Raw genomic sequence first — 21,010 nt, forward strand, 5'->3', positions numbered from 1 at the left:
AAAGGCAGGAACCAGTCACGTGGTTTCACCCACCTGCCTGGGAAAATGGAGGATCATATGGATAGTCAATGGGAGTTATGGGTTTCTGCCACGTGTGGAACGTGATGAGTGAAAATCCACTTTTCTCCTCCTGCCACATATTCCATGATTAACGACTTGAATTGTGCCCTTTCAGATAGACACACATTGCACAAGCACACGGATTTGTGTGTGTGTGTGTGTGTGTGTGTGTGTGTGTGTGTATGGTATGTATATGTATAAAATAGGATCAAATTTCTTTTTTTTAAAGATTTTATTTAATTATTTAACAGAGAGATCACAAGGAGGCAGAGAGGCAGGTAGAGAGAGAGGAGGAGGAAGTAGGCTCCCCGCGGAGCAGAGAGCCTGATGCGGGGCTTGATCTCAGGACCCTGAGATCATGACCCGAGCCAAAGGCGGAGGCTTTAAACCACTGAGCCATCCAGGCACCCCTAGGATTAAATTTCTACACTGAGATTTATCTCATTCTTAATAACATCTGCTTGGTATTCTATGATAGGGATGTATCATCATTCATTTAATTGTTTCTCTATTTTTAAAAAAATATTTAATTTATTTATTTGACAGAGAGAGATCACAAGTAGGCAGAGAGGCAGGCAGAGAGAGGAGAGGAGGAGGCAGGCTCCCCGCTGAGCAGAGAGCTCGATGTGGGGCTCCATCCCAGGACCCTGAGATCATGACCTGAGCCCAAGGCAGATGCTTAACCTACTGAGCTAACCAGGCGCCCCTAATTGTTTCTCTATTAATGAGGACTAACTTAAGTATTTCTAGGGCTAATGAAATGTCTTTATAGATTTTCACCTATTAGTTCTCTAACTTGGCCATATGACATTATCGACACCAGTCTACAGAGAGACTCATCTTTTCCTGGTCATCCTCTGCCTCGCCCTATTCTTGCTCGCTTCTTAAATAAAGGGCCTCATCCTATTTGCCCCCATTTCTAGAGGCCACAAGAGATGTTGGGGAGTTGTTAAAGTATTCAGCTTCACTAGCTGTCATTCTCATATGAATATAGAAGAAAAGGAGAGGGGAGAACTAGCATCTAGACGTACAGGCCCTTAGACACTCTGCTATCCATTTTATATCGATTTCACAAAAGCCTCATAGTACACGATGGAATATATAATTATTTAGCTCCCATGGTGAAATCCTGTTCAAGGACTTGAAGTACATCCCTGCTTCGACGCCCACTATGTATACTCACCATGTAATTTCTTTTCCTTTTCTATTTTTTCTAGGAAGCAGATAGAGTTAACAGGCTGTGATGATTGCTGCTTTTCTTAGTGAAGATACTATAAAGATCTCTGTGCCCTTTCCAGAAGATACACCGTCCGTAGTAAAAAAGAGAAAAGAATATGCAGTGTTTGTTAATTTTCTGGGACAGCATATGCTATAAGTACACTAGTTTCTTTCCACATCTCTATTAGAAAACAGAAAAAAAAAAATAAATACATCCCAAATGATGAGAGAGAGCTATGACTGGCCATCTCCTTTGGTCTGCCATTTCCACCTGGGGTCTATTTAAGAGGCAGAACATTCTCTGCCTTCAAATCGGTTGCCAGGTCATATCTAAGGCATCTGAGGGTTGCAAGCAAACTCCTCTGGGTCCTTCTTTCTGACCAAGTGAACTGTTTCAGCTCAGAGGTTTGGGACTGCTAGGCAGCAAAGTATTCCAACTTCGGCAAAGAGATGGGAACAGGGAGGGTAATATCTGAATTTTTATAGTATTTTCTTGGATGGGAAATAAAAGGAAAATTTTCTTGACTGACTTCTGGCACCTAGAGTCCTACAACTTCCTTTTCTCTGCACCAAAAGAATAAAGTGAGGCTCGATACGGACAGAGGACCATCTCCGATCCAGGCAGGCACTAAGATACTGTTACCATTTCAATATTGCAGGTGAGCAAACAGAGGTTCTGACAGATTAAGGAACTTGACCGCAAGGTTTGTGGATCCACACAGACCTCAGGACACACAGTCTCCCTGTTGGGATGGAAGCAAGCGATCGCTTTGGGGCTGCTTCACATTTAAAATACACGATCTATACACAGCTGAGGCCAAATCATAGGCACCTAGAACAGCCTTCCTTCCTTCCCAACACCTTGAATGCTTTCTCTGGACAACCTTAAAACCAATTCTGCTACAGCCCATCCACTGGCAGAGTTCGGGGAGTGCTGGGGAGAAAACTCTGCTGAAGAATTTATCTTCACTGGGTCTTTGTGCAAGTGAAGGTCGTAGGCGATGAAGCTTCTGTCAGTCAGGTATTCTAATGGGACTTATTTTCTAGGGATCTGCCAGCTCCTGGCCATTGTATGCAACCAGGAAAGGGGAAGAGAAGGTGCTCTGAAAACTGGTGGCAATCTCCACACTGTGCGGTGCATAAACAATGAATTCTGTTACATTGAAAAGAAAAAAAAAAAAAATAAACTGGTGGGAACCAGCGAATCCACATTTAGACAGGAAGGCTGTGCCCATTAGGCTACATTCATGAAAAGCTTGCCTTTTCTTCTATTAAATTAGACCATCCCTCCCAGAATTATTATCTATTATTGGAAGATGTATATATGTTCTGATAGTCCATATACTCATTCATTCATTTATTCACTTAATAAATAGTTACTGATCATTGACTGGGCCTCAAACACTGCTGTAGTTGCTGGTAATAAAGTAGTGTGCAAAAACGGCTGAAACTCTGACCTTCGTAAAGTTGGTTTTTTGTTGTTGTTTTCTTTCTTGCAGGGGGAGGAGAAGCAAAGCGGTCAGCTTACAAAGGATTACTCTGGTGTGTCAGTTTACAAAGATCACTATGGAGAAAAACAAAGCAGTGAAGGGTAAATGCGTGTGTGGGGCGTAGAGGAGGACACAATTTTAAACAGAAGGAGGAGGAGGTGACATTTGTGAGAGCAGGAGCGTTCCAGGAGGGGAGCAGTGGAGGCAAAGGCCACCAGGACAGGCAGTGTGGGACAGGACGGAGTTGGAGGGAAAGTGGGAGAGAAGGCCCGGCAGATAAGGGAGGGCCATGAACGGTGCTTCGAGGATGCTAGAAGGACTGTGGATTTGATTCTGGGTGGGCCGAAAGCACGGCAGGGATTCCAGCAGAGAATGGATGAGATCTGACTTCCTTTATAATGGGACACTCTGGGTGATCAGGGGAAGATCAGCTGTGGGGAGGTCCTTTGGAAATGTTTGCAATCATCTAGGGGAAAACCGAGGATAGCGTGGTTCAGATTAATATGGTGGAGGGAGCAAGAAACGGTTTGATTCGGGGTGTATTTACTAATCTCTTGAATGTGGGATGCGAGAGAGGGGAAGTCACAGAGGACCCTTACATTTTTGGTCTGAACAATTAGGAGGTTGGCGTTCAGTATTGGGGCAATCAGGTGTTCAGTTGTAAACATGCTAAGTTTGAGATGCCAAACTAGGTATTTACATTTAAATGAGTGTATGTCTATGAGTGTATCCCTAGGTGCTTCTACTCGCTAGGTGCCAGCAGTCCCCAACCCCGGCGGTAGCAACCCAAAACATCTTCAGACATTGCCGAATATCCCCATTTGAGGGGCCAAATGTCCCTGGTTGAGAACCACTGGTGGAGGGTCTCTACTCTGGGCTGGGCCAGGAACAGTTCCCTGTCCGCAGCTTCCCAGTGGGGCCGAGTGCACGGCAGCGGCGCTGCTCGGCACACACTCTATGTGGAGGGTCCTAGGGTCCCACGGCGGGCCACCTGTGGCATCTCCTGTCTGGTGGGAAATCACCACACTGCCTCTTCCACAAGGTTCTCTCGTTGGCTCCTCCCTTCCTCCAAGGCAGTTGCCTCATAAGCTTGTATATGCTTACTTTCTGGGCCGCAATTTTTTATGTCCAGTGTCCAGAAAAGAAAGCAAAGGACAGGTGTCTGGTAGTTCTCCTCTGATTCTGTGTCTATCCACTAAATGAATAGTATACGTAGGCAGCTGTTAAGCCTCCCGGGAAAGTGTTATACACCTGGATTTGATTGGCTTGCTCTCTGATCACAATGAGCAAGTCAAGAAGCCGATGGATAATTCTTGGTAGAAAAACATCCTGCCACCAGTCAAGCCAAAAGCATTTAATGAATACCTAACCTAATTCGCTTGGCACAAATGTGACATTTCCCACAACTCCAGATGAGGCATTTCCGGACACCAATGTAGAGGCTCTAATTGGAAATTTAATACTAAATATCTTACATCTTTTTTTCATCTCTCCAATCTTCCCACCCCCTGGATGGGCTTGGATTGCTTCGGAAAGCCTGGTGTGTCGCTTGGATTTTGTGTGTTTCAGTACATTCTATTGGAATGTTTTCTTTCAGACATTTATGTCTGCCAAGTTGGTGACATTTCTCTCATGATGCATGTCTCTACAAGTCACCAAATGCTTTCATTTAAGCTGGAGCTAAATTTCTGCATTGACTAATTCAGCTTTATACACCGAAGCCCCCTGGATTTGTGCTCAGAAAGCGGGCTCAGCCAGGAGTGGCTGCTGGGAGGGAAGAGAGATGTCTGGAACGAAAGACACAGACTTTTCCCTGTCTGTTGTCTGATTTCAATTCACCAGGACAAGCTAATCCTAATTCAGGGCATGTTACAGTTTTGTAAGAGAATCGCTGCTCGGTCCTCCACTTGTGATTTATTAGTAAGTGATCTCCTGGAGGGTGAGAGAGCCAAGGTGTCATTCGGTAGGCCACTTGCAACACTTCTGAATCTTCTCCTGTATTCCATTTTCTGGCTTTCTTTTCTAAATTATTTCCCTATAGGAAGGATTTTCTTATAGTCACCATTTGAATCATGCAGGCGACTACCCCATTTATTATATGCTTCTATATTATTACAGAATCATGAGCCTCTGATAAAGCTTTAAATAGAGCAGCTCTAGAGAATTTTCTTATAAGGGGTCCCATTTGGTAATAGTTTTTCAAGCATGATCACTATCCCAGTTACTTTCTCTTGGGTTGGCCTGCCATGATAAAGTCTGATAAAACTACCCACTTTCCCAGCCTCCCTTGAAACTAGACCTTGTTCAGGCCAATGAAATGGCAAAAGAAGTGTATTGACACAGAAGGGTTTCTGGGAAGGATTTTTCCACACTGACAATACCAGAGTGGTGTGCAAGGACAGTGGTTCCTAACAGCCCTGACTACCCACCTGCTTCCTGCCTTTGATTGAAGCCATGTGGGATGACTGCAGCTGTGGCAGCCATCTTGTGACCATGAGGGAAAGGTCTCTCCTCCAGAGAATTGCTGAGACGCCAGATCCAGCAATTTGATGTCATCAGAAACCCAGCTAAAGGGGGTTAAACCATAAGGATATTTACTATTTCCTTAGTGATGGGTATTTCTGGGGGTTTTGATAATCTACAGCTCAAAGCCTTTCAACTGTAACTAAAACTCAATCACGAAAGTTCACACTCTCATTAATAGAGCTAACACATGAACCTAGGCATACTCTCTAGCAGAACTCTGTTCTTTTATGCCTCTCTAACTCATAAAGTTAAATTTTATAAAGCTAAAGAACTGCAAAATACTTCTACAGCTGAACAGTAAGATGTGTGGATAATCGTCTAGAAAGAGATATAATTTCAAATTATGTTCGCTCTATAAGAATCTTTATAATCGACCAAACCCAGCTAATAAGACCCCCAAAATAAGGCTCACAATAAGTTCTCCCCCCCCCCCCCGCAGTAAGTTCTAAAGAGGAAAATATCTGTATAACATTTAAGTCTGGGTTAAGGCAAGCTATGCAGAGACTCTGAAAGCCCATACTCTGTGATTTAAATGAACTATCAGCAATTTAATTTGTCCCCAGGCCTTTTACTCTGGAGTTTCCTTTGGATTCTTTGCCACTTTGAAGTCAAGCTGTGAGTCAGTGCATTCTCTTATTCTCTCCAAAAGAAACAGCATCAACCAGGAGCAGATCCCCAATGCTCTAAGCCAGACTCATCCAATTCCCTTTGGCTTTCTACGTCAAGTCTAGCAGTCCTGAAAAAGGAAGCTTCTCTTGCACATTCTGAGCATTTCTGGAAGGACTTGGCCTTTTATTCACCATTGCTCCTACTTTCAGGGCAAACGTTCAGTTAGTAAAAGGTTTAGGTGTGCAACGGCATTTTGAATATAACTCTAAGATACAGAACCTTGTAGGATCTGGAAATTAAAATTATGCTTGGACTGGCAGCTTGTAGGCAGTAAGATTCATCTCAATGTCAGTTTAAAGAACCGAGACCCTCAGCTGTCTGAATCCGCCTTTGAAAGAAAAAGACGAGCCCAGTATGCCGTAGCTGTGCTACTCCAGCGATCACAAGATGCTCGAATATGCTAACTCTGAGCCGGGTAATGCACTGTGACATGTTCCGAGGGAGAACTGAATTCCACGAGACAAGAAAGCCATCGATACAGGCTTTTTCATGCAAGTTGATTAATAAACTTCTCAAAGGATTATACGAACATCAACTGCTTTCTCTAGAATAACGTACAACTGGAAGTCGGAAACTTCTCAATGGACAGCTGGCAGCAGAATTTATCACCAGAGGGGAGCTGGCTCTGGCAGACAGAGCCCTCCAGGATGTCTCTTGGGGTCCAAGATGAGAGCTGGAGGGCTTGTGTGTTGACTGGTCCAGCAGAGGCCCAGAAGGAAACGGCAAACTGTTCCCCAGGAGGCATTTCTGTACTGTTGCATAAGGCTGCCAGAGGAGACAAGGGAGAGGCAGGAGGACTTGGTGTGAGGCGGTGGAAATGCAGGGCATTAGGTGGTCCTTGAAGCATTCCACATGGCTGGGGGGCCAGAAGGGCTTCCAAGTCCAAGGGTGTCTTGTTGAACTTGATGTTCTTTGTGTGGCAAACTCTTCTTTGGACTCTCTTGAAGTCTTCAGTGCAAGCTACTCTACACCAAATCTACTCACTGTGAGTGTGTGCTTTTTGTGGAATTCAAGAAGGGGGCTGCCTTTTAGGTCTGGATCTGCGCAGCGCCGACTAGAGATGCCATCCGTGGGAAGGCAGGGTGCCTCGCAGCCTCAAGAAGGGATGGGAGCCAGAGGGGAGCAGACGAACTTCTAGCACCCGTTCCCTAGCCCCATTTTGTTGGAAACGCTTGAAAATCATGGAAAGGGTTTGTGGATTTGTGTAGTACCGTCTTGTTGCTTGAACCTGGACTTGTGCGTCTCTCGCAGGTGGGGGGCTAGGCATCTTTCTAAGGCTCTTTCTTTTGCGCCCATGGCTTGGGCTGGTGCTGTTTGTTGCTTTGGGGACACCCTCTACCCTTCTCTGTTCTGCTCTCTGCCTGGCTGTGTGGACCTGGCTTCTGATTGGCTCTGGATCCTAGGGAGTCCCACGGAGATCCTCTGCAGGAGGTTAGAAGAAAGAAGGAGAGGGAAGGCAGGGCTTCTAGTCCCTGATCACCTCCCTGTGAGGTCACAGTGTGTTAAGCATGGTCCTGTCCTAAGATCACTACTTTCTCTTAAAGGGACCGTCTTTCTTTTCAGGGTTTTTTTTTTTTTTTTAATTTAAATTTAATTTAATTAATTTATTTTTTAAAGATTTTATTTATTTATTTGACAGAGAGAGATCACAAATAGGCAGAGAGGCAGGCAGAGAGAGAAGAAGGGAAGCAGAGAGCTGGATTCAAGGCTCGATCTCAGGACCCTGGGATCATGACCTGAGCTGAAGGCAGAGGCTTTAACCCCCTGAGCCACCCAGGCACCTCCTTTTCAGGTTTTAATCACCATTACCTTCCTTCTAGGTAAAGAGGTCTTATTTACTTATTTGACTGACAGAGATCACAAGCAGGCAGAGAGGCAGGGGAAACAGGCTCCCTGCTGAGCAGAGAGCTCAATTCGGGGCTTGATCCCAGGACTCTGGGATCATGACCTGAGCCAAAAGCAGAGGCTTTAACCCACTGAGCCACCCCGGCACCCCATGGCTAAAGAATTCTTGAGGACTTCCCATTGCCAGCCCTCAGCTGTGCCTGGGGAAATTGAGATGCAGGGTATATAGTTCTGTCCCTGGATGGGGTCATGTCTGATTTAGGGGGAGGGAAGGGGGGAGAGGTCAGACAACAGATTATTTCATCATGGAGTGCTCTGTGCTAAACGTGATTTATATATGGTGTCCAAGAAGCCCAAGAAGGGTATCTAACCAAGTCTAGAAGGCTTCCTGGAGGAAGGGACACCTGAACTGAATTTTAAGTGACATGTAGGGGCCAAGGAAAGGGAAAGAGGACAGGAGAAGGACAGATGGAACATTCTTTGCCAAAGAATGGCATGAGCAGAGGCCTGGAGGGAGCCAAGGACATGAACCATGGGGTGAATATGGGAAGACTTCGAGGTAGGGTGATATTAGCTGTTCCATTTTGGCGGAGCCTAAGGTGTGAGGCAGGAGATGAGTCTGGAGATTGAGACAAGGCTGCACTATATGGGGTCTGTCAGACTGCTTAAGGAGGGAGCCCTTTATCTTGTGGAGAACAGAAAGCCACTAAATACTGGGTTGTTTTTCCATTGAGCAGGGTAACCTAATACTTAAATATCCAGTTTCTGAAAATAAAACAGAAGGAGTAGCTCTGGACCAACAACAAAAAGTAATTTGTGTTCAGCAAACTTTCTGAAGTCTTGCTCATGTAATGGAACTTTAGATCTGTGTTTTTAGCTATGTGAAATGATTAATTGATTCTGTTATTAGGAAAATCAAATTCGACCCCGAAGCTTTCTCTGAATGAAAAATAGCAGACATTGGCTTGATAAGTTTATCTTCACTGTCTTCATTCATTTACTTCAACATTCATTTGTTTCATCCAAATTTTGAGGTTTTGAGGACAAAACCTTTTATCCTAAAATTGCATCACCAGCAATTAAGACATTGTTTGGGACATGGAGGGGGTCAAAAATTATCTGTCCGATGAAAAAAGCTCTTCGCTGAGTGCCCACCAGCAGTCAGTACTAGCTGCACTAAGGCCAAGAAATAGAGTAACAAAATACAAAGTTTTTCTCCCCAATACATTAAAGGTCACAAGTGGACCTTGAATTAAACAAACTAACTGTAAAATGACATTTTGATTCTTTTAGAGAAATTAGAATGTGGAGTGGGTACCAGATGAAAAGAGAGATTATTGTTTTGTTAGGTGTAATAACAGTGTTGTGGTTGTGTGACAAAATATCTTTTTTTTAAAAAGGTAATGTTAAGATTGGAAGTATTTAGGGATGAAATAATGTCAGGTGCTTCCATTATGATATTATCTCTATGCCTTAAAAAGTTTGTTTAAAAACAAATGAAAATTAAAAATTATTGCCAAAACCATGAAACAAGAAGGGAGTGAAGAAAGAGAGAGTAGGGAGGGCAGAAGAAGGCAGAGAACGAGGAAGTCTTTCTTCCTCTTTTTCTAGTTTTAGTTGAGAGAAGCTTCTAGACTGGAAAACACAACATTCCCAAGGTTGCACACACTACGGGGTAAATTTGCTTTGTGACGGGTGTGAAATAAAAGCATAATCACAGTGTGGGTAGAAACCAGGAAGAAGGCACTGGGGAGGAGTAAATTTTGAGTGAGGTTTCTTAGGTTCATGACAAAAAGCCGTCTCAAATTGAAGTCACCTGTTTCTTTCCTAGTCTCTGCATTAGTAGAACAATGTTTCTCATTTTGTTTCCAAGTCTAGTATCATTTAGAGGAAATACAATGGTGTAAGACACTACTTTGTGACCACTTGGCTCTCAAGGATGCTTGTTAGAGGCTAGTTGTGTGGCCTTGGCTACCGATCAACACAGTGTTCTTTCTCTAATTCAATAAAATATTACTGAGTGTCTACTTTTTTTTTATTATGTGGCATTATTCACCATATGTACACCATTAGTTTTTGACATAGTGTTCCAACATTCATTGTTTGCGTATAACACCCAATGCTCCATGCAGTACGTGCCCTCCTTAACACCCATCACCCCGAGTGTTTACTGTGTTGTGATGCTTTAGACATGGAAGCAGAAAATATGGCAAAGGTCCTGCTTTCATGATGCTTACATGCTAGCAGACACTTGGGGAATAGGATCACAGTTTTCAAAGAGCTTACATGTATGAGATTGTTTTTCTTGGCTTCTATCTTGGCAACAACCTGATGAGATTAGCCACTGTTTAAAACAACCTTTCAGGGGTGCCTGGGTGGTTCAGTGGGTCAAAGCCTCTGCCTTCGGCTCAGGTCATGATCCCAGAATCCTGGGATCGAGCCCCACATCGGGCTCTCTGCTCAGCGGGGAGCCTGCTTCTCTTCCTCTCTCTCTCTCTGCCTGCCTCTCTGCCTATTTGTGATCTCTGTCTGTCAAATAAATAAATTTTTTAAAAAAAGTTTTAAATAAATAAATAAATAAAACAACCTTCCATTTGGGGTGCCGGGTGGCTCAGTGGGTTCATCGTCCGACTCTTGATTTCGTCTTAGGTCATGATCTTGGGGTCATGGGATGGGCCCCAGTCAAGTCCTGGGTCGAGTCCAGAATGGAGTCCCATGTGGGGCTCTGTGCTCATCTCGGTGTCTGCTTGTCTCTGTCTCTCTGCTCCTCTCTCTCTCAAATAAATAAACAAAACCTTAAACAAACAAACAAACAAACAATCAAAATCTTCCTTTTAAACCCAAGGTTCAGGCTGTTCCATGACTTGGCCCCGGTTATGTCACTCTTAAATGGCAGCCATGTGATTGGAACGTGGGTCTTCTCACCGGCAGTCCAGCATGCCCGCCGGGACACCGTGGTCCACTTTCCTGTGTGGCTTCTGTTGCATGGAGCAAAGGCAGGGATGATAGGGGTACCTCGCCTCACAACAAGCGTCTGGAATGAGGGGAGCGGTGACAGCTCTTTGGACATGAGCAAGTGTTCTACTTAGAGCCAATCTGGGGTGTGGATCTGAGGGTGGCTCTGTTAAGCACAAGCACACGGTGACACTTCAGGGGAGATTTTCTGTTCCCAGCTAATTATCACTTAAATTTGTCAAGAAGGGAAAAAGCGCCTCTCACATTTTATTTTAAAAGATGAAAACCTTTGGAAAATATGAAAAAGTTTGAGGGTGACTTGCTTCTCTTCTCTCTCCACAGGCAGCCCCGGTCCGACCTACAACGAAGGGGTGACAGGAGGGCTGTGGCGTGGTGCCCCTGGGGGTGCTCTGCGGTGGGGGAGGGGCAGCCCCTGGACCGTGATTTCACACCCAGTAAGATGCAAACCACACAGAGCAGCGCCTGAGAAGGAAACAGAGAGGATGGAAATGAAAGATGGATCTCAAAGAAATTAACCGGAGATGATTTATACCCAGAAGGGTCGCTGAGGCAAGAGAGAATGAAGCCAGACTCAAAAGACCACATAAAATATGATTCCATTTATATGAAACATCCAGAACAGACAAATCCCTAGAGATAGCTACAAAACAGATTACTGGTTGCCAGGGGCTGGGAAGGCAGGGAGGGAGGGTGAGGGACTGCTTAATGGGTACAGATTTCCTTTTAGGGTAATGAAAATGTTCTGGAACTAGGCAGTGGTGCTGTTGCAGAGCACTGTGAATGGATTAAATATCACGAGTGGTGATTTTCACATTAGGTGTTTTTTACCACAAGAAAGAAAAACTTACACATATACGCACCCTTTAAAAAAATAATCTTACTGATTGGTTAATACTAACTCCAATCTCTGAGGTACTTTCGCAACGCAGCTGATGGGTAGTCATCCAGATTGTACCAGAATATCCTGAGGAGAAAATTGCTCAAAAGTAAGCACATTTCATTTTTAGGAAGCCCCAATTGTTAGAAAACTCACTATTAAGGTGAATGAAAATTGATATTCTTGGGGAGGCGCGTTGCTGAGGGATCAGGATGAAATTCAGGTATTTCTCACAGTTAAATTTGTCTTAAGGGACCAGGCCATTCTGGTCAAGGGGCGACAGTCTTGCAAGGACAGCAACGTGAAGGTATCTTCCCGTCTACGGTGGGGTTGCCACATTTTCCTGAGCATGTGAAACTAGAGCGCTACCGTGGAATTCAGGAGGAATGTCTGGGATATTCCAGAACTTGGAATCATAAATGATTCAAAATCTACCCTTAACGAGCACTGCAATAGACGGACAGGAAATCTAGAAAAATTTTCAGAATTTTCTATTTGAAGAAATACACTGCTACGTTCATTTTAAAATGAGAGACTCTTGGGGGAAAATGCCCGAGAAAAACCACATTACCAGTAATGTTCTGTGCTTTATAAATAGATACACGATCAAACGTCTTTTTAAAGTGAAGCCCCCAAGGGCTTGGATTTATGAATATTATGCATCCACTTTTCCAAAAACATGTCTACTGTGTAAGTCCAAGTACACATGTGTGTTTCCCCTGTATTTGTACACTATAACCTAAGTAGTCCACATGCATACCTAGTTTAATATTGGGAGACATTCAGAGTTCAGAAATTCTTCTGCATTCTGGATTAATTAATAGTGAGAGAGATCAACAGAAACAAGGAAGTGGTTTCCTGTGAGCCGGGCTCCTGGAGTTCTGGTGGAAAAAGGCAGTCACAGCTGATTCTGACTTCTGAGCCCCTGAGGCCTGGGGGGATGGGGGAGCAACTCGGTTCCCCAGTCCCCCATCTTTGTGCACCAGCCTCCTTTTGTGCTTCTCACAGCTCGTCTGGAGTGCCATGAGTAATTAGGGCTCCCTTCTACCGGGGTGTTGAAGAGCTTTGCGGTGGCACAAAGAAAAATACGAATTTTGTCCCTGGGAACTAGCAGGGTTTTGTTTTCAAAGCTCCGCTTTTAGATGGTTCCCAGTAAAGGAACATACTTACCTTTTATCATCACTGTAGCGGAAAAATACTCGCCTGAGGATGTGGGCTGCTGAAAGCTGTCGGAGCCTGCCCACCTTTAGTATTTAGTGACGACATTAGAAGCGTTCTGCAACCCGTACTGGGATGTGACTCAGTGTGGGGAGAAGCCAGAAATATCAGAGCAATTGAGGAAAAGCAAGAGAGCGACAAAGGGAGAGAAGCCCAGAGGAAAGGAACCTTTGTTTTAGACCTCAGGAGGAGACAGAAGCAGGTTAAGTCACAAAGGACATGAAAAGCGTCTATCTCTCCCAGAAAGTGGTGAGTGCAGGGTAAAGAAAGACCCATGCAAGGCTCCTATCCATTGGAGCTCTGAGGCCCATGATTTTCTCTCGGTGTGGGAGTGGTAGGGAGTCTGAGATGAAGGAGAGGCCCAGAACACACCGTCGGGGTGAAAACTTGGCTTCTCTCTCCCTCCCTTCCTGTGGATTTATTAGGCAGGCGGGCAAATCGGTGTGCAAAGAAGAGATTTGCTGGAATAACAGCTGGCTAAATGGCACATTATGCAATTTTGCAGGCACACACGGATCTGCGGTTGCACAGAAATGGAACTCTAGGAGGCAAAGGGCTCCGGCGTGCCCGCTTCGGGCTGAGCATTCCCCCTGCCCCTCTGCTCCGGGAAGGGTTTTTATTTGCAGTCAGGATTGCTGCCCGCAGGTCTGAGCTGAACCACCCCTAGCAAAGAGGCCCTGTTTACTCACCCGTGCGAGGAGGACGTTTTAACTCTCCATCTTCCCTCCAGCGTGCTGCATTGATTTTCTGCTGTGAGGAGACGGAAAGGCCTTTCCTCAAAGTACCTTTGGAGGCAGGGCCCGCTGTGCGCCCAGCTTTGTGAGTGAGGACCCGTGTTCAGGGGAGACAGAATTTCCTTCTAAGTCACACACTGGGTTTGTGCGATTTACTGGCACAACAAGTTGGTGTTTTACTGTTAGTTGTTTGAGAAAAATCCAACAGACTGAAGCTGCTTCCTCACTTGATTATTCTAAACAAGTCTGGACAATTAGCCCGGCTAATTAATACCTACGTCTATTGTGCCATTTGAGGGGACATATTTCGAAGGTGGTGCCAGTTCTAAAATGTGGAAATAATTGCTCTATGAAACTGGGCACAAGGGATATTCCATGGCATGGCACTTTGGATATGCAAATGCTCTCCTTTTGGAATGTGATTTGCAAAAATAAGGAGTATGGGAAAAATCTCCGATCTAGAATTTTTTTTTTTTTTTTTTTTTTTACAGGAGAGAACTCTGATCCTGCCTTGCAGGCATGAAGCATTTACTGGGAGCATCTCATAAGTAAAGGAAAAAAAAAGAAAAGTTAACAGAGCTATCCCTTGCTCTAAAAAAAAATCCCAGTATATAGCATGTTGAATTTGTTGTCTTGATAGAACAGAGAATTAGTCTTTTATTACTTTGAAATCAAGTGCTCAGTTTCAATGGTTCCCCATTGCTTAACAAATTAAGTACAGAGTCCTTTGCCTGGTTTCCAAAGGCCTTGAACCATACTACATGCCAAGTGTGAGATTGCAATTTTTTTAATTAAATATAAATACCATAAAATAAAGTAAGAGAAATTCCTGAGGTCTGGAATGGGAAGAAAAAACAGAATGCATGGACCATAGGAGAACTGATTCGTGGATTGATTGATTCATTCCAGACATGTTTCTTGAGAAGTAACTGGTGGAGGGGCACCTGGGTGGCTCAGTCATTAGGTGTCTGCCTTTGGCTCGGGTCAGGATCCCCCCCCCCCCCCCCCCCCCGTTGAGGGATCAAGTCGCACATTGGGCTCCCTGCTCAGCAGGAAGCCTGGTTCTCCCTCCCCCACTCCCCATACGTGTGTTCCTTCTCTTGCTGTGTCTCTCTCTGTCAAACAAATACAATATTTAAAAAGAGAGAAGTAACTGGTGGAGATGCATGGTGAATGGTACTCACTACAAAACATCAACAAAAAAATGCCATTAATGAGTTATTGGTAGCTGGAGGTGAGTATGCTACTTTACTTTGGAGTACACACTCTCTGTTTTAGAAAGGGTCAACTATGTGGTGCCTTTAGTTATGCAGGAGGAAGGCACATTTGGAGAGAGACCCAGGAGGTCTCTTGGAGAAAAGGATAGATAGATACCTTTGCATTTGAGGTTTGGTGATGTCTAGTATGTCAGGTGGATTGACGTGACCATGACTATGGACAGCTGTTTATAAATGAATTCTCAAGAAGAAACTGACTTTAAAAAGGAGGACGACAGTCTAGAGTGGTGCCCAAGGCCCACATCATCATCAGAAATAGACACAGGGCATGAGGGTATGGCTGATTCTAGAATACCTCTTGGCAAGGAGGAGTGCGTGTGTGTGCGCGCGCGTGCGCACGCACGCGTAAGCATTAAAAAGCTCAGTACATGATAGGTGATAGCTTTGGAAGCCCAGGTTGATGGCAGAGTGCTGTGAACACTGCTGGGTATGAGGAAGAGATGCTATTCCAACTCTGTTCTGCATCCAAAAAAATAACCATCATAGTAGTGAGTTCCCTGTCACCAGAACATGACAAGGAATGGACAGGGACCGCTCAGAATTGCCAGAGATCCTGATTAAAGAGCACTTCCTCCTCCTCCCCCTCCCCCTCCCCATTCTTCTTCTTCTTCTTCTTCTTCTTCTTCTTCTTCTTCTTCTTCTTCTTTTTTGGCAGAGATCCCATGATGCAAAGAAGGGGACTTTTCAAAAGATAGGCACCATTCTCCAGGCCCCTGGAGTTCTCAACTTGTAGCTGGGCAGTGGCAACATGACTTTGTATTGAGGAAGGATGCACATTATTGAGATAAATGGAAACAGGGACCTGAATTGGTTGCATTTAAAACAGAAGGGGATATCCTAATGACATGCCCTGAGGTGGGCGTATCCGTCAGGGTTCTTCAGAGAAACCAGTATCACTATGTTTAAAACACCGATAGGAAGTGAAAGAGAGGGAGGAAGGGAGAGAGAAATTCATTTGAAGGAATGAATTCGCATGATTATGAAGGTGTGGCAACTCCAAAATCCGCAGGACAGGCAGACAGAGTGGGGATTTAGATAAAAGTTGATGTTTTAGCTTTGAGTTCAAAATCTACACAGTAGGTCAGCAGGCTGGAAATTCAGGAAGGACTTTCATGTTCTGTTCCTGAGGGAGAATTCTTTCTCCCTCAGGTGTGCTAGGAAGGCCTTCAATTAATTGGTAAATGGGGTGAGGCCTACCTACATGGGGCAGGGGGGGGGCAGTTATAATCTGCTTTATTTAAAATCAGCTGATTGGAAATGTTAAGCACATCTACAACTGATCTTCGCAGTAATACCTAGATTAGTATTTGACCAAGCAACTGGGCACATATGGCCTAGCCAAGGTGTCCTCTAAAATCTGCGGTCACCACTGGGAAAGAAGACAGGCCAACTATTGAACATGGGGATTTCCAACTTGGTCATAGAGGAGCAGATTAATCCCCAAATTAAGGTACTAAGCAGTACGTGGAATATGTCATAAAAAGGGTACAAACAAAGTGATCTAGGGGTTCTGAGGAGTGGAAGTTTCTAAGCACCTGTAGTGACCCAGACAAGGACATTATAGTTAGAAAGTAAGGCCAGAGCCATGTCAGAGGAAAGGAAAGCACTGACTTGGCATCACATAGCATACTACTGCATGAGGCGCCTAGAAAGCACCGGACGACTGGAGCATCTGGACATGGAGAATTAAATGGAAGGTGAGGAGGATTATTGAGGTTTCTGGACATAGGAGTCACATAAATACAATGGCTATACTCGATGGGTTGTTGCGCAAATACTTTTGAAAGTGATGATGAAAATCGAAAAGCAATTTGGCCGACTGGCCACGGAATAAGGACCTTTATGGATCTGTCTTGAGCGATGCACTTCCCTTCGGTGATCCTGCAACCTTGTAAAAGACAATATGAAGAAGACCTATGGATGGAGATGTGTGTGTGTGTGTGTGTGTGTGTGTGTGAGAAGAATTTGGACAGGGTTGGTTTGCATTTTTTTTTAAAGATTTTATTTATTTATTTAACAGACAGAGATCATAAGTAGTCAGAGAGGAAGGCAGAGAGAGAGAGGAGAAAGCAGGCTCCCTGCTGAGCAGAGAGCCCGACGTGGGGCTCGATCCCAGGACCCTGAGATCATGACCTGAGCTAAAAGCAGAGGCTTAACCCACTGAGACACCCAGGCACCCCTGGCTTGCATTTTTGAAAGGCTACTCTGGCCACCCCCTTGGGCATAGGTGGGAGAGAGCAAGACTGAGGCCAGGGAGCACAGCTCAGATAGGAAGAGATGTTAAAGGATTTCAGTGTCATGGGAGAGTACGGCTCAAAGAAGTCTCCACAGAAGCTGTCTTCTGCCACAGAAAGATAATATATACAAAAGATAATATATACAAAGAAAGCCGCTTGGCCAAGGTATGTGGTTTGTGGTGACCTAGGAGTAAAGGCTTGAGAGGTGTCTCGATACACGGCAGGTGGGGACTCTGTCATTTGGTGTGCAATTTCAGGGGGTCGGGGATATCATAGAAGGTTTGATTTTTGAAAATCACAGTGATATGATCAGCACTGTACTCCAGGGAGACTGCCAAAATAAAGGGTTTCTGGATAGATCTGAGAGAGAATGACGTGGGATGAACAGTTGGAAGGCTAACCACTGTTAGGCAGTGAGGGGTGGAAACCGACCTTGAGGCAATAACAATTGAATTAAGGGGTCCTGTGTCAAAGATATTACAGCAGTCAAATCCATAGAACATGATAACTAATTTGGGGTCGAGCGGACAGGAATAAAAGCAGAAATTACTATTTGCAGGCAGCGTGAGTGAAAAATCAGGGATCATTTTAACAGAAGAGAAACTGGTACAGAAGACAGTAATAATCTCATCTTCAGACATTTTGAGCTTAGCGTTCTCGGGGGACAGTCTGGGGGAAATTCTTTAGAACCCAGTTATAAACGTGGTTTGGAGCTTAGGAAGGAGGTCAGGATTAGAAATATGGATTTGTTTCTAATGATGGTCTTGGCAAAGCACCCCTGGGATAATCCCATGGCTGGAGGCTTTGCCTTGTAAATATCACTTCCTATTTACAAGGCCAATATGACGTAGTGGTCAAAAGCTTTTGCTTTGGCTTTAGCTAGGTCCAACCCAGCGATTTACAGACTCCATTAATGGGGAGATATTGTGGCTCTCTATGATTTGGTTTTCTTTATCTGTGAGTTGGAAATAATAATATCAGGTCAGTTATATTAACTAAACTAATGCACGTGAAATGCTGGGCTGGGTAGCTGGAACTGTTACCAGAAGTGCCTTTCCTTTCTGGCCAGATCCAAGACAATCTTCCTTTCCTGCTCATCTAAAATCTCACGTGAAACTCCTTTTCCTCTGCCAGCATGAGCTGAATTCACCTGCTATGATGAGGAAGCACAATCCTAACTCGTCAGTCAATGGCTCTTCTTTTTTCTCCTCCGTGTTTTGGGAGATTGGTTGGTGATGTGAAGGTTGGATTGTACTCTTAGCCTGAGGATGTGTCTCTGGTTTAGCTTCACTCATGTCACAGAAAAGAAGTTGTTTATCTTTTCCCTCAGAAGAAGAAAAATCAATCCGTGACCAGACAAATTGACTTGTATAGAGATGATAGTTGCAGTGTTCAGTCCCTGGAGTAGAGGTGGAGAGAGAAGAGCATCTAGAACAGAACCTTGGAGGATATTCTCATTTCCGAGCCCTGGAGAAGAAAAACTTGCTATTGTTGTCACTAATGAGACGACCATAATTCATAAGGACCTTATTTCTTTTGTTCATCTGCATGATTGATTGATTGATTGATTCGTTCATTCATTCATTCAACAGGTGTTTATTGATATCAACTCTATATCAGCCACTAAACAGAGCGGTGAACAAATTAGGCAAAAAGGAGTAGCTTTCATGGAGCTGGGACTATAGCAGGCACTTGAAAGAACACTTGTTCAATGAATAAATGAGTATTTGGGCAAGAAGCGCTTTTGGATGGAGCCTCTATGAAGTGCAAGCCTTGTGTTTGAGAGGCACAGGGAGGCTTTTGTAAAGGCTTCAAGCTAGTAGGTGATACTTGGGTGATAGATCAGACTTAGAGGAATGGGAAGAAGGGCAAATATTACAGGCAGAAAGATGGATGCAAGGAAAGGGCAGAGATGGGTGTTTGTGTAATGTCTTTAAGAAATTCAAAAAACAGTAGCTGGTACAGTTTTGGAGGAACAGCCAGCTGGCTATAGGAATGCAAAAGAAGAGCGTAGAGATAATGAGGTCAAAAATCCTGACTCATCTTGCAAAATAAAGAACACTTTTTTTTTTTTTTTTTTTTTAGAAAAAGGAAAAATAAAGAACACCTTTATTTTGCAACAGGAGCTTCTACTTTGAGCAGGAGCCTTCTACCATTATCTCCAAGATCGATAAATTCGACCATTACAGAATTTTCTGGTCAATGAGAAGAGAAAACTAGCAACTGTTAAGTTTCTACTAAGCGCCTGACATTAGATTGGGAGGTATGCATATGTAGGACCTGTACGAATTAGCTCTAGAACACTCTTGCGCAATAAACATTATATTTCTTTTTTTAATTAATTAAGATTATGTCTGGGTTGGTCCAAACTAACAAGGGTTGGTGAGAAATTGAATTTCAATTCTTGCTGGGGAGGAACGGCTTCTTCCCCTCCCTTTGGGAAGTATCATAACCTCACGATTTGCACTATCCAGGACATTTGGGTAGGATCTCTGGTCTTTGATCCCTAGTTCTTAAGTTGTTTATTTTGTATGTCTTCTCTCTTTGTCAGCTTAGTCCCTGAGTCATTGCCCAGACCTCCACCCTTGGTGTTAAAGCCCCACCCCTCACCCCGCCCACCACCCCTACCCATTAGGCTCCTCCATTAGGGCTTCTTTTGTCTTTTGAGGCAGGTTTCTGGCTCTCCTCCAGGCCCCGGGTCTACACAGTACTTGGAGGCAAGAGGCTCTCAAAGAACCTGCCTCCTCCCCTTCTCTTTTCCCTGAGTCGCCTCCAAGGAACTGGTTCTCCTAGACTGGCCTGTGTGCAGGTTGTCATTAGGGCAGTCATACAGCCCAAGAATTTCTTTCCCTCCATAACCAGGAAATCCAAGACAGAAGCTTATGATGCTAGGTCACAGGAAAAAGAGGAGGGACAAAAAGAAAAAAAAAAAGAGAGAGAAACAAGAAGACAAAAATTAATATGCCCATGTATCATCTTGCTGTATGCATTATATCCTCTAATCCTCCAAATCACAGCGCAACATAGTATTGTTATTACCATTTTACAGAGGAATTTATTCATTCAGTAAGTATGTACTGAGCGTCTTTTTTCTGCCTTAGTGTTCTAGGCTCTGGAGGGGAAAAAAACAACAACAAAAAAACCCAACAGTGAACAAGACAGACGAAAACTCAGATGAAGACACTAAGTGTCTGAAAGTAAATAACATGCTTGAGATCACATAATCCGTAAGTGGAAATGCTAGGGTTGAGCCCAGGCCTGTCTTTCTCCCAAGTCCACGTCACTGTGTCACGTGACACTGAGATTGCCATTCGGGCTGTTCTGCAAAACATGCTGGAACTTCCTACAGAAATGTGACGTCACGGACCACCGTAAAAACACTCGCTGTCATTCACGGACTGCTTGACAGGCTTCACGTGGTATGAGAAGTCTGCCATGTCCTCATTTTTCTGGGTTCAAGGACACTGAAAATGAAGTGTTACATTCCCCACCCAAATTATCGGGCTAGCAAGTGAGTGAGCAGAGTTTCATTTTAAATTTACTTTATTCCAATCTGGGGCTCCACAGAGCATTGTGCCTTGGCCTTTAGAGAAAAAAAGTAAGTGAAAACCCCTCTTTTCTCCCTGCTCAGTCCTGCCTCAGTACTGAGTGCTAATCAAGCTAGCCAGGTGAGGTGACCATAGCTAGCTTCTCTTCCTTGTTCAAACTTTCCTCCCTGCTGGTTATCAGCACCTGCTGTCTGGGCTACTGAAGGTTTGGTTGGAGGGCTTAGAGAGGACACACAAGGAACAGGGAAAGTCTTATGGCCTTTTGTGGACAGTAAATGTTCCATGTTAATTCTTGCTCCCAAGGGTCCTTACAGAGGTTCCTTGGGGATCCCCCC

General features: G+C 44.3%; 1 long non-coding RNA gene across 1 annotated transcript; it reads right to left on the reverse strand.

Moving 5' to 3' along the window:
• Positions 1-10,997: 10,997 nt before the first annotated feature.
• On the reverse strand, positions 10,998-13,755 carry LOC123391485. Its single transcript, XR_006606203.1, has 2 exons — positions 13,569-13,755; positions 10,998-11,246 (listed from the first exon to the last, which is right to left on the reverse strand). It is a non-coding gene; the product is annotated as an uncharacterized LOC123391485 (long non-coding RNA).
• Positions 13,756-21,010: the final 7,255 nt, after the last annotated feature.

The sequence above is a fragment of the Mustela putorius genome, unplaced genomic scaffold (genome assembly GCF_011764305.1).
Source record: "Mustela putorius furo isolate JIRA1106 unplaced genomic scaffold, ASM1176430v1.1 tig00000228_pilon_pilon_pilon, whole genome shotgun sequence".
NCBI classification, from domain to species: Eukaryota; Metazoa; Chordata; class Mammalia; order Carnivora; family Mustelidae; genus Mustela; species Mustela putorius.